Below are 13172 nucleotides of genomic sequence, written 5' to 3' on the forward strand. Positions count from 1 at the left end.
GTGATTTGAACCGGGGAGCCTGGCTCAAGAGGTTTCAGTAGCAGAGACGTTTAGATGCTGCCTAGCAATCACTCTTGTGATATTTTCATGTATAATGTGGCTGCTTTTAGACCTTGTCCAAAAGTTCTGCTGGTGAAGAACTTTGCATTAATTCTATTGTCTAAGGGAATCTCAAAACAACTTAGGATAGACTTGGTATTGTATGGTTAACTAGTGTTAAGCCTAATGAAGTTTTATATTGAAAAGAGGCAAGTTGAGGAAGGAAAAGACACAATGTATAATTTAGAGAGAAAATGAACACCAGGAAGTAGAATAGAGCAAAGTGCTGTGTTCAGTGAGATGCACAGACACAGACACACACAGCCACACAGACACACAGACACCAAGAAATGAAATAACTAGTGAGATGACCTTGGGACAAGAGCCCACCAAGCTATTTCCAACTTGTGAAAAAGAATTAAAGGAAAGTTTTAGAGCAAGGTGTGGTGGTATATGCCTTTAATCCCAGTAGTCTGGAGAAAGAGGCAAGCAGTACTCTAGGTTCGAGGCCAGTGTGGTCTACAGATCCAGTTCCAGGACAGCCGTCTAAGACAGTGAAGGAAACCATAGAAAACAAAGAAAATTGACAAAGGTGTAATTGAGCAAAGGGGCCATGTTCCAGCCCTAGCAAGCAGGAGAAGTTGGCAGTTTGAGCCACATAGTTAAGTTTTTAGGGTCATGAATAGAAGTAAAGGGTTATGGGATTTTCACCCACAATTAAGAAAAACAACTGAGGTCAGGCATGTGTCAGTATTGTCCCTGCATGGAGACCCAAAAGGCCACTGTATGAAGCTGTGCCTGTGAAGCCTGGATTGTCTTTAAAACCCTAAGATGTTGGAGCTGCCAGAACCACGGAATACCTGCCAAGGAGAAAGTGGAACCTGGCCAAGGGGGAGAAAGGTATTTGCAGTCAACCAAGCTAAAAGGAGTTGGAGGTCTGAGGAGATTTGTTATCAGACATCGAGATGCAGAGTTTGGAGTTTGTCTAGCTGTTTTTCAGTCTTGCCTTGGTCCATTTTTTCCCCTCACTATTCTCCCTTCCCCACATATTTGGATGGTAATGTATAGTCCGTGTCAGTGTATGTTGGAAGTATGTGATTGGCTTTTTTAGTTTGATTTTACAGGGGATTACATTTAAGAGATTGATTGAATCTCAGAAGAGATTCTGAACTTTAGTATTTTAAATAAGTGTGAGGCTTCTTATAGCCTATGGGAACATTTGAAATTGGACTGAATATATTTTTGCATTATTATATGGCTACAAATATTAGGAGTGAGGGAGTGGAATGTGGTTGTTTGAAAGAAAATAGTCCCCAAAGAGAATGGTGCTATTAGGAGATATTCCCTCTTCAGGAATATATAAAGACAGAAGTCTATCCTCTATAGGATCTGGTCATCAATACATTTCTTGGATAATCATTTACAATGGAATCTCTTTGAGAATTGCAGGTTTTAAGTCCATGAAAATATATCTTGGCTATTAGGGAAGAAAAAGAGTAAAATCATAAGAAATAAATACTTTAGAAGACATTACCAGATGCAGAAAATTAAAAGCTTATACGGTTTCAATATAAAAAACAATTTTCAAAGTAATGTTGAGAGTACACTGACCTGGGGCACAGCTAAGGGAGAGAGAGCCATTGTCTCCGACAACTCTTCTCTAAGTTTCTGATGCAGGAACAAAGACCAGAACTTCAGTTGACATTTCCCATCAAGGTATCAAAAACACAAACCTAAAATTAATAAACAATTATTATGGACATTGCCAAACCACATAATAGGACAAAGCCATCAGAATGACATTAGAGGTCTTGTCAGAATTTATCCAGAAAACAAGGGCACAAGAGAATATATTTAGAGTCCTGAAAGAATATAACAGCCAACCATATCATCACATACTAATCATTGGCTCTTATAATTAATTCATGGAGAAGGGAGCATACTTAAAGAAAATTATGAACTGACACAAGTCATTCAGTCAAGCAGCACTGCAGAACACAATGGGAAGCAAAGTATACACAGAAATCTCAGAGTGAAATAATCCATGGGAACACAGGAAATAGGACATTTTAAACGTGAAGTAGTTGAATAGAGGGGACCTGGAGAGTAATTGACCATATCCAAAACACTAAGCCCCAAACCCACTGTTTCCAAGTAGAGGGAAGAAAAATCCTGCTAGTAATTTATCCAACCAGAATATATTTTTTTAAAAAATAAAAAACCCCAAAAACACCCAACACTCATAACAAATAGAGCCCAGTGATGATGAAAATCTTAGCAGAAAATACAAATGTATGAGACACAGTTGAGCAAGATTTCTGTAGGGGTCTAGGAAGAAATGGAATATAACTCAACAGAGAAAAGGGCGTGTGTGTCACACCTAGAACAACAGTACAGAACAGAGACAAAATGCAGTATCCGCAGGAACACACTGAGGAAAGGAAGACATATATTCTCTCTGGTCTTATTTATTCTAGAGTGAACTAGAGAAATCTGAGTAAGAAAAAAGATGTGATGGAGTTACTGGTAGGTCAAGAAGACAGCAAACTCCCCTGTAATGATGATGTGATCACACAAAGAATTTACAACAGCCGCCATGGGAGTCTCTCAGAATTCAGAAGGGATTTAAGTGAAATTGAAAAATACAAAATACCACACACACACACACACACACACACACACACACACCAAAAAAAAAAAAAAAATCACTAGTTTCCCTAGATATCAATACTGACAACTTCAAAAACAAATTATAAAATTAACCTATTCAGGTTGTTTCAAAAATATTTAGGAATAAGCCTAAGTAAAGAGGTATATGTCATCTGCAAAAATCAACCAGTGCTCTTAATGGCTGAAACATTTCTACAACTACTCAAAAATATGTTTTTTTTTTCTCAAAAAAAAAATTAAATTTAATTAAGAATACATTAAGAATTCATAATAGCAGCCAGTACATTCTTGGTGGACTAGAGGTTAAAAGCAAGGGAAAAGAACATTGTTCTAACTAAGTATATAAAATATCTTGAAATATACCAGTAAACGTAGATATGGCTATGTGAAGGAATAGTTCTAAAATACTCATCCTTAGTACTGAAATTACAATGTCAAAACCAAAGTTCAGTGATTCTTAGCTTGGTAGGAATGTTTCATATGAAATTCTGGTGAAGCTGGTCATGGTACGCATGTCTTGCGGGCCGTAAGAACATATATTCAGCTGTGTATTAAAGCTGAACTTTGACTGACCAAGGGTCTGTGATAAGGCAAGCTACTTATTATGAATATTTGGTGTTACCCAGCCTTTAATATTTCAGCTGTCTTCTGCTATGAAATCCTTGTGTGCCCAGACCAATTGGTTAACAGTTCAGCTCCCCAGGCCTGCTGAACCTACTGAGTTACTAACTGCCCTGCTGAGCTTAGGAGACAAGCTGGCGGAGAAGCATAGCTTTGTTTCCTCTGCTAATGAAGCTCAGACCATGCCCTGGCCTTGAGGAGGCCTAGTGGTTCTCCAGAGCACTTTGACTGAAAACAAAAGAGGTTTTTACATATCAAGGTGAGAGATCAAACAACATTCCTGAGGAGGCAGGGAACCACATGCCTAGGGAAAGAAAGGACAGGCATTTTCTGTAGAAACGGACAGAACAGTGTGGCCAGGGAGAAGAGAGGATGACAGAGGTTCCATAGAGGGTAAGCAGATCTGCAGATCTCCAGTAGAGTTTTCTGGGTGCCAGGAGTAGAGAGCAGCAGAGATGGAGAAAGAGGATGAAGAGGACGAAGATGAGGCTGGAAACATAGGAGAGCTAGGAAACTGGACAGAACTGCAGTTATGGAGACAAGATTTCATCCCAGAGAAATAAAGTAGACAGATATAGAGCTTGGTATGTCTAGAGTTGTTCCTGCCTTGAATGCCTTGTGGAGCTATAGCTGAATTGATAGAATTTTTTCTTGTAGGAATAAAGTTAACAGACATAAGAACATAGTGTACATAGATTTTTTTTCCCCTAATATCCCACGCCAGACATAGCAAAGCCCCCTTGGACCCTGGGGAATCGATATCTTGCGCCTGAACAGGATTCCCATAGGAATAGGGCTTCAGCTATGTTGCGGATCTCCCCAAGGGTGATGACTGGTGAGTAAAACCCCAGATAGAATTAGTTTAGAAGAATAAAGTAAATGGACTAGAAAAAGCTCTATAGAAAAAAATGGCTTAGAGGAATAAACTGAATGGACTAAAGATAGATTCATTCCCATGCCGGGTGGTAGTGTCTCTTCTGGGCTGGGCCCACAGGGACAGTATAATACTAAGGCTGGACCTTCAATATTGTACATAACCTGGGGCTCAGAAGGGTAATCACCCAAGCACATCCAGGATAAGAGGTGCTGCTTGGATGGAGGCTGTCCAGAGATGAGGCAGTCTCCCTGGGGAGTTGTAAAGGTGACCACCAAAGTCCCAGCTACCACACGGATCTCACCAAAGGTGCTGCAGACCATAGGGGCTATGGGCCTCTTGAGTGGTGAGTAATCTGAATTCCCCTTTCCCTATCAAGAATCTTTCTTAAACAAATCCAAACAAAAACAGCTTTTAATAAAAACAAAAAAACCAAAAAAACAAAACAAAAAAACTGTAGGACACAGGCTAAGACAAAAGACATATATATATCAGTCAGCTCCGGTCAGTTTACAGGCTTTACCATCAGACTGTGATAAATGGCAGAGATTCTACCCCTCCCTTCGAGGGAGAAGCCTGCCATTATTTCATTCAGGGTTTTACATAGAGATTACACTATAAGACCTCCTGAGAACATATACTAGAGTCAATGAAGTTTGCTATTTTCTCTGAGATGACAACCTATGTTACGAACAATTTTTTCCCTCTAAAACTCGCCGTAAAACTAAAAAATTAACTTGAGCTGTAAACTTTACAACTGCCCCACTGCTAGCTAGGAGCTTGGCTCCGGCAACCTTCATGTAAATAAGCCTTGCAACACCACCAGAAGCAGTTTTAAAACTATGGCGACCTCCAGCTCTCCCATCTCTCCCATTGCTGTATTAAAAAACTGTCCTTTACTCTATCTTTTTCTTTCTAATGGACCATTTTCTACAAAATTCTTAGTTAAAAAACTTGGCCAAGTAAGAACTTCTAATTATTCAGATATGAAGGAAGGGACGCCTTCTGACTATCTGAATTCTTATGGGTTTTTCGGACATCTGGAGACTGAAAAATCCTACCTGAATAAATACTTCTTTTGAAATATTTGCCTTCCTTTTCCTCCTTGAATCTAACTCAATTGCTCACCTAGGCCTGCGTCTCCAACCCTCCTCTACCTCGCCATTATGGGCGACTGGTGGTAAACTATAGTCAGGCTACAACTTTTACAAATGGGTCCTCTTGGGGCTGGAGAGATAGCTCAGAGGTTAAGAACACTGGCTGCTCTTCAAGAGGACCCAAATTCAATTCTCGGTACCCACATGGAAGCTCACAACTGTTTGCCAGTGCCAGCTCCTCTAGAACTGTCTGTAACTACAATTATTTTGAGATTTTATTGCACTTATCTTAATTCATGTTACACCATACAGTATTTATTGACTTGCTGCTCTCCTGACATGCTATATTTCTGTATAAGAGCTCTTGTTTCTATATTAAAGTAACTTAAGAACAAACAGTATTGTTAAGGCTAACCTGCAGGTATAAAACTTAAAATTCTAAGTTTATAAGGACAGCTGACTTATAAACTGTTAAGAATAAGTTTATTTTAATTATAAACTATTAAATATAATTAAGAAATACAACTTACTGATTAATTGGTCAACTTAACTGTAAACTGTTAAGGATCAATTGAACTTAAATTATAAGCTATTAAAGATAATTCTTAAGATACAAGTTAAACTTGATCATCTTAATAATGATTAAGTTCTCTAATGTATAAAAATCATATTTATATACATGCTAAGTATGTCAAATATAATCGATTCATTACTTGCCCCCTAGCATTTTCTTTTATTTTTTTTATTTTTTTATTTTTTTTTGGTTTTTCGAGACAGGGTTTCTCTGTGTAGTTTTGCGCCTGTCCTGGAACTCACTTGGTAGCCCAGGCTGGCCTCGAACTCACAGAGATCCGCCTGGCTCTGCCTCCCGAGTGCTGGGATTAAAGGCGTGCACCACCACCGCCCGGCGCCCCCTAGCATTTTAAAAATGATTTAAGCTTTCCACTTTAAACCATGCCAGGATTTAGTCCAATTACACATTGAGATCATTTAGATATTATCCCCATTTACCAAGCCTAGAGATAATTTACCTTGCTATCCAATTTCAAATAAAAGATAGCTCACCAAACAGACTTCAAAATGTTTTACTGTTCCTTTGATTAAAAGAAATTCACTTTACATGACAAATTAAATATATAAATGCTTTTGGATGTAAAGTTTTTATAAGGATATAAAGGTTTAGATATACAGAATATTGAGGAAGGTTAAAAAATAACTTATGATATATGAACTGCCAGTTATTGGTATAGATAAATGTAACACATAAACATCTGGATATGTTATAAATGGCACATAAATCTCAGTATATAACCTAGAGATACTGAGAATATATACCTAAGTTAGATCTATGCATAGTTTTTATTGAGGTCTGAGATATATACATATAGGCTTTAAGAATGGACTTATGTATGCCTTAATACAAGAGTCTATGGACCTCCCCAGGAGGGACACTGGGGCTAATAATAGGCCATAGCTCCTATGCTGTACAAAATATTAAGGTCCTCCCTAGAGAGATTGATTCCTAACCTTACTAAGGGATTGAAATTATTGTACAACCCCCTACAAAAACAACTCAGATCCATACAGAGCAATGCCTAAGAAGCTCCAGTTTGGATTCTAATGACATGGCTTTCTGAGTTCAGAAATTAAATATTCCAGGCCAACTAAATGCTTAAAATATAGGGAAAGAAAATAATTAAAGTGCTAGACATAAACACAAACATTTCTTACATTTCAGGAAAAAGGTGGCCAAATACCTAAGACAATTATTACTCCTTTGTCTCTTAGAGGCCTAGGTCAAACTAATATTATAACCAAAAGCTCAGGAATACTAGAATGGTCAGATGAAAAAAATTATGACATATTCTGCCCATATGTCATCCTCCACACCTAACACACTATGGAGAAGAGACATGCTGTAACAATTGGATATTTCATTAATCTCCACCATGGAATAATGTCAGCTCAAATGCTAAAGAGGGGTTTTAAGCTTAAAAGAACTTGGGTAAACAAATCCAAGGGCATAATTGAGCCTGTTATTCCAAAAATTATAAATAACAGACATGACCTGGGATATCAAAATTTATCCTAGGACCCACTGTCCACTGCTGACCCCATTACTTGTAGATCTGATGCTCCTATCTGGGTTAAGCAATGACCTTTAAATGTTAAAAAAAAAAAAAAAAAGAATTATAATTGCCACCTGTCTGGTAGAGGAAAAAACTGAAATATTGGGCATTTAAAGCCCCTCACCAGCCCTTAAATCACCCCAATATTTTTTATTTAGGAAAATCAGACTTATAGACTACTACAAGACCTCAACAAATTAAAGTTCATTGAAGCCAAGGAGAATCTCATAGTCTGGCTTGCCATCTCCACCGGCCATCTCTATATGTACATATATATTAAAATACATTTATTGCATGGATGATATTATATTTATATCAAACTATAAAACTTATAAGTCTATAGATTGACAGATAGGTCTATAGGATATCCTTATACTTTCTTATGCCTGACTAACAGTTACAAATTCTCTCCCTGTCTATATCCTTATGATTTATGGCCATGTTACAAAGGTAATACAATATTTTTTCACTGCTTTTCAATTTTAGGCATGTCTAGAGCTCATATTTGGACAAAGGCCTTACATATACTCCAAGAGCTCCTAAGAATTGGTGCTTATCTTCTCATATCTCCTACTAAAGGCATTCCTTACTACCCCCAGACCAAGCCACAAACTTGCATCTAAGCCTCTAGGACCGTCTTACTGATATTTTTCAAGGTCCTGATGTTTTCATAATGTCAAATAGAGAATATGCTTACATGTTTCACAGGGCACTGACCCACCTTTATGAATCCTGGATCGCCTAGCTATGCCATATACTAGGCTGCTGCAGGACAGAGGTGCTCTATAGCGCCTTTAATTACTGACTGTTAATTACTCAGATTCTTAACATTGAGCTTTAACTTTATGAACAAAGTAATACAATTTCAGGTGATGAACTCTGCTCATCGATGGTATCAAACTTATAGGAATAAAATTACAAAGATGTATTTTAGCAATTCTGATCCCAAAATAAACAAGATCTAATGTGTGTGTGTGTGTGTGTGTGTGTGTGTGTGTGTGTGTGTGTGTGTGTGTGTAATTTAAGATTTAATTCTCAGACTATCCTGCTGTTTTGTTAAGACTCCAAGGATTCATAATTTTGCACTGACAAAATTTACCACTGTTATGTTGCTAATATGTCTAAAGATTTTTTGTCTTTTAAGAAGGTTCTTATAAGCTTTAGGAGATTAAAATTCACCAATGCTCACAAGCCAAGAAGGACCACTAATAAGGCAAGATGGACCAGGAGAAATGTAACCTCACTTACAAATTTTCTTTTTCTTCTATGGGAAGGGGGGAGCCTCACCTCCCCTGACCTAGAATCTGCTAACCATGCATTTAATATTCCATAGGTATACCTACAAGAAAAAGTTTCCTCAACAGCATGTCTTACCATTAACACTTATGTTTACTCCCAGCAGAAATTCTAATCATCTAAAGAGTTACAGGTCGTCATCCTCTGGACCACAGACATGCTGTCTAGCTGCAGGTCTGCACCCCACCCTCCAGCCCACATGGATGTGCTGTTCAGCTCAACCCTGCACCCCACCTTCCAGCCCATGGGACAAGAAATGCTGCTCCACATGTCCCACAGAGCCTGAAACAGCCTGTGCTTCCTGGGTTTCCACTGTATTCCAGCCCTCAAGACTCGCAGCTTCGCCCCCATTATCAGCAGGAAATAACCATGAGAGACCTCTACAGCCCCTTTGCTACCCTTTTCTGAGCTGAACTCTCCAGCCCAGGGACTGAACTGCCCTTAAACAGTATTCTATTACTAATTGTATAAATTCTGCCCATGATCCTGAAATGTATGTGCTACCAGATATTTATTTCCCCATGTACTTTTCACAATTGTTCTATATGTAAGTCTTGCTGTATATACCCTGACATAGGTTACTACTGTCCTCTTATAGCTTATGGTTTAATATTGCATTGATTACAAATTTAAATTAGGTAAACTTCAGCAACAGCCTTGGTCCCATAGGTGATTTTATCTAACTATACCTCCTTAAAATACAGTTTAAACAAATTTATACCTGAGACTAATAGATAGAGTCAATGTTCAAGACTAATCATTTCTTTCTGATAAGTCAGAATCATAGTATTTAGACATATTTAACTGTATTATGATATACCAGCTAATGATAGATTTTTTATGTTATTCCTCTGCACCCCTTATTGGGATAGAGATATTTTAATTATATACAAATATACCTATTAGATGGTTAAACTAATTCTCAGCTTGCCATCTATATAGATTATTGATTATAAATGTATTTTATAGATTATAAGTATATATTACTGATACAAATATTGATCATATATCAATATTTACTGGCCGTTACTTATTATTTATTCCAGTCATCTCCAAAATCAATATTCCTCCACATCATTCATTGCCCTAGAGAGAATTAAATTTCCCTTTTTTAAATTCGAAGCTGAGGCCCAAACCCAGGGCCTTGTGCTTGCTAGGCAAGTACTCTACCACTGAGCTAAATCCTCAACCCCAACTTCCCTTTTTTACTATACAAGAAAACGAGAACTCTTGTGGGCCACAAGAATATATCATAGAGATTCAGCTGTGTATTAAAGCTGAACTTTGACCGGCCAAGGGTCAAATGGATAGGCATGCCTTCAGTTCTACCATGCTAGAGGCAGAAGACAGGGATTTCATTGCTTCCATGACAGCCTTGACTATCTAATCAGTTCCAGGTCAGCTAGATCTACACAGTGAGTTCCTGTCTCAAAAATACAAGGAAAAATAAAATGAATGGGAACACAAACAGGCAAGGGAATGGAAATGTGGGATCTTACTTATTACTGGTGGGGATGTCAACTGCTGCAAGAGTGAAATCATTTTGGAGGTTTCAAACCACATTGTTTGTTACCTACCACAGTTCACCTGAGTTTTCACTCACAGCTCCTAAAGTCTCTCACACACAGACTTACACACACAGGGTTACTGATACATTATTCACAAGAGTCAGTTAGTAGAAAAAGCCCAGAATCAAAATGAACAATTTCAAGGTAAAAATGACAATCATGAACTTAGTATTCAAATAAAAATAGTGAAAATGACATTGAGTGAATAACCAATGAAAAAGTGAAATCCTCCATGTTTTCTTAGGACAAATCCCATATTTCATTTTGTCAGTGTGCCTGTGGTGATAGTCCATGACTCTATACAGAAGAGTATGTGATGGGAACAAGGTCTCACAATGGAAGTAGGAACAAACAAAGTAGTGAGTATTGGAGGACTGGCAATGGCTGCATCATGAAAGGCAGGTGACACACATTTGACCTTCAGGAGTGAAGTATACAGAGGAAGCACATGGTAACCAGGCTGTGGCCTTGAAGCAGAAGAACATCACTGTGTTCTTCATATGGCTTATGAAAGGCAAGAGTGCACAGTTTAATGACAGTGTCTCAAGCTCATAGCTCAGGAAAAACAAGACTACCATCCTGATAAAGGCCAGGGTAAGACTGTGTATCCTCAGGATAAATACAGGAAATTATTTCCAACATGAACACAGTTGTAATCTCTGATCAGTCACTTCCTGAAAAAAGAAGGTAGAGGCTCTGAAATTTTCCACCATTGCATATTGATGGTGGTAGAAATTACTGTCTGCGTATGACCAAACTCCCTTTAATTCTAGATGGCAGAGCCAGGACATACATTTACAATGTTTTTCAGACCCTCTTGGAGAACTGAGCAATCATGTCATGATGTAGTCTATCTTGCAAATAAATATCATGCTTTTCTTAATGTGGCCAACTTACTGTCAATCCAGTTAGAGCCGTCCCCAGCATTATCCAAGTAGACCACAGATCTTTCACTGAGGTAAAGTGTACTCTTCTGAGTTCCCAATACTCACGCAGGAGGATCAAGCACAAGGCCTACATTTGAGAGCCGAACTCTGATCTTAACTGCTGTTTTGTCTTCAGACTGGAACGGAAGTAGGGATGTCTGATGCTGCACCTAGGGACCCAGTGTATTTAGGAGGAGTGCGAAGAGCCGAACAAAATGAAGTCACACAGGCTGGATCTCTGTGCCCTAACCTGGTTTTCAGACAATAAGGTAGATGTGGAGGGAAAACAAAAGGGGGAGGTGGTGGTGTTTGTGGCCTACTTGGAAAAGTGATTATAGCACACCGGGTACAGTGCTTGTAGCTGAGTAATTTTTGTGCTTCCAGCTCAGTGGGTGGAGAACATTTGTCTCAATGAGTAGAGTGTCTGTAGTTCTGTAGCGAGAGTGCCTGCAGCTCCATGGACAGAGTGCTTAGAGCTAACTGGGTATGTTGCTTGGAGCTCAAAGTTGAGTTATTACAGTGGTTGTAGCTTGATGGGTAACTGCTTTAAAGAGTCCCCATTCCGGGCTGGAGAGATGGCTCAGCCGTTAAAGGCTAGGCTCACAACCACAAATAAGAGTCCCCATTCCAGCTGAGGAAAAAAAAAAAAAAAACACGCCAAGAAATAATCAAGATACAAAGTAGACTGCAGGTGCTATCATAAAGACACAAAATCGCAGAAACCACTCTGTTACAGCCATGCTACAGTGTTGCTTTATCCTCCCTTTCACTAGTTTTGCTGTGTCCACCTTCAACCACCTCCCTTTGTGACCTGAGACTGGGCCATCTCCTGGGTTCCATGTTATGAGTGCCCCGTCCCCTTCTCTGTGAAGGGTGTGTGTGTGTGTTGGTCTTTTGTCCACATTTACCCATAAATCACTATGGAACAGCATTAATCTTTCCCCCCCTCTCCAGATCTCAGTCCTGGCCTGGCTATTTCCCTCCCTTCAACTTCAGAGTCACTGTCTCTGTTAGGGTTACTCTTACTGTGAGCAAACACCATGACTAAAAACAACCAGGAGGAAAGGGTTTATTTGGCTTACACTTCCTATCACTGCTCATCAGTGAAGGAAGTCAGGATGGGAACTCAACTCAAACAGGGCAGGAGCTGATCCCTAGGCCATAGAGTGGTGGTTCACAACCTGTGAGTCACGAACCCTCTGGGGTGCTGTTGAGGTCCCCTTTCATAGGGCCACATGTCAGATATCATGCATATTGGATATTCATATCAGTATCAAAATTAAAGTTATGAGTAGTGACGGAGGTAATTTTCTGGTTGGGGACACCACAACTTGAGCAACTGTATTACTGGGTCCCAGTATTAGAGAAGTTGAGAACCATTTCCATGGAGGAATGCTGCTGACTGGTTTGGTACCCATGTCTTGCTCAGTCTGCTTTCTTACAGAATCCAGTACCTCCATCCCTGGATGGTACTACCCACAAGGAGCTAGAACCTCTCATATAAATCCCCAACTAAGAAAATGCTCTACAGGCTTGCCTACAACATGATCTTATGGAGGCATCTTCTTAACTGAAGTTCCCTCTTCTCAGATGACTTAAGCTTGTGTGACACAAAAATCCAGCATAGTCACTACGGCCTCGGTCCCTGCTGTGAAGGCTGAAGTTGAATCAGCATAGCAGGCACCAGTACCTGGATTCAGACTTCCACAGCTTCCAGGGACAACAATAGTCTAGAGTGGGAACAAGAGTGGAGTGTGGGGAACACAGGGAACCTTCTGCCCAGCTGGATCTTCATGGCCCTATTCACCCTGCCCCTGGCTGGAAACTTCTCTTCTCTTTTACAGTGGAGCAGCTAAGACCCAGAGAGGACCACGTGTTAGGTCTAAGTCTCTCTTCTCTCTTACAGGAAGCTAGGTCATTCCTGTGTCTTTTATTTTTTAATTTCAACGTCT

The sequence above is a fragment of the Peromyscus californicus genome, unplaced genomic scaffold (genome assembly GCF_007827085.1).
Source record: "Peromyscus californicus insignis strain IS unplaced genomic scaffold, ASM782708v3 Scaffold_4__1_contigs__length_199733344, whole genome shotgun sequence".
Lineage (NCBI taxonomy): Eukaryota > Metazoa > Chordata > Mammalia > Rodentia > Cricetidae > Peromyscus > Peromyscus californicus.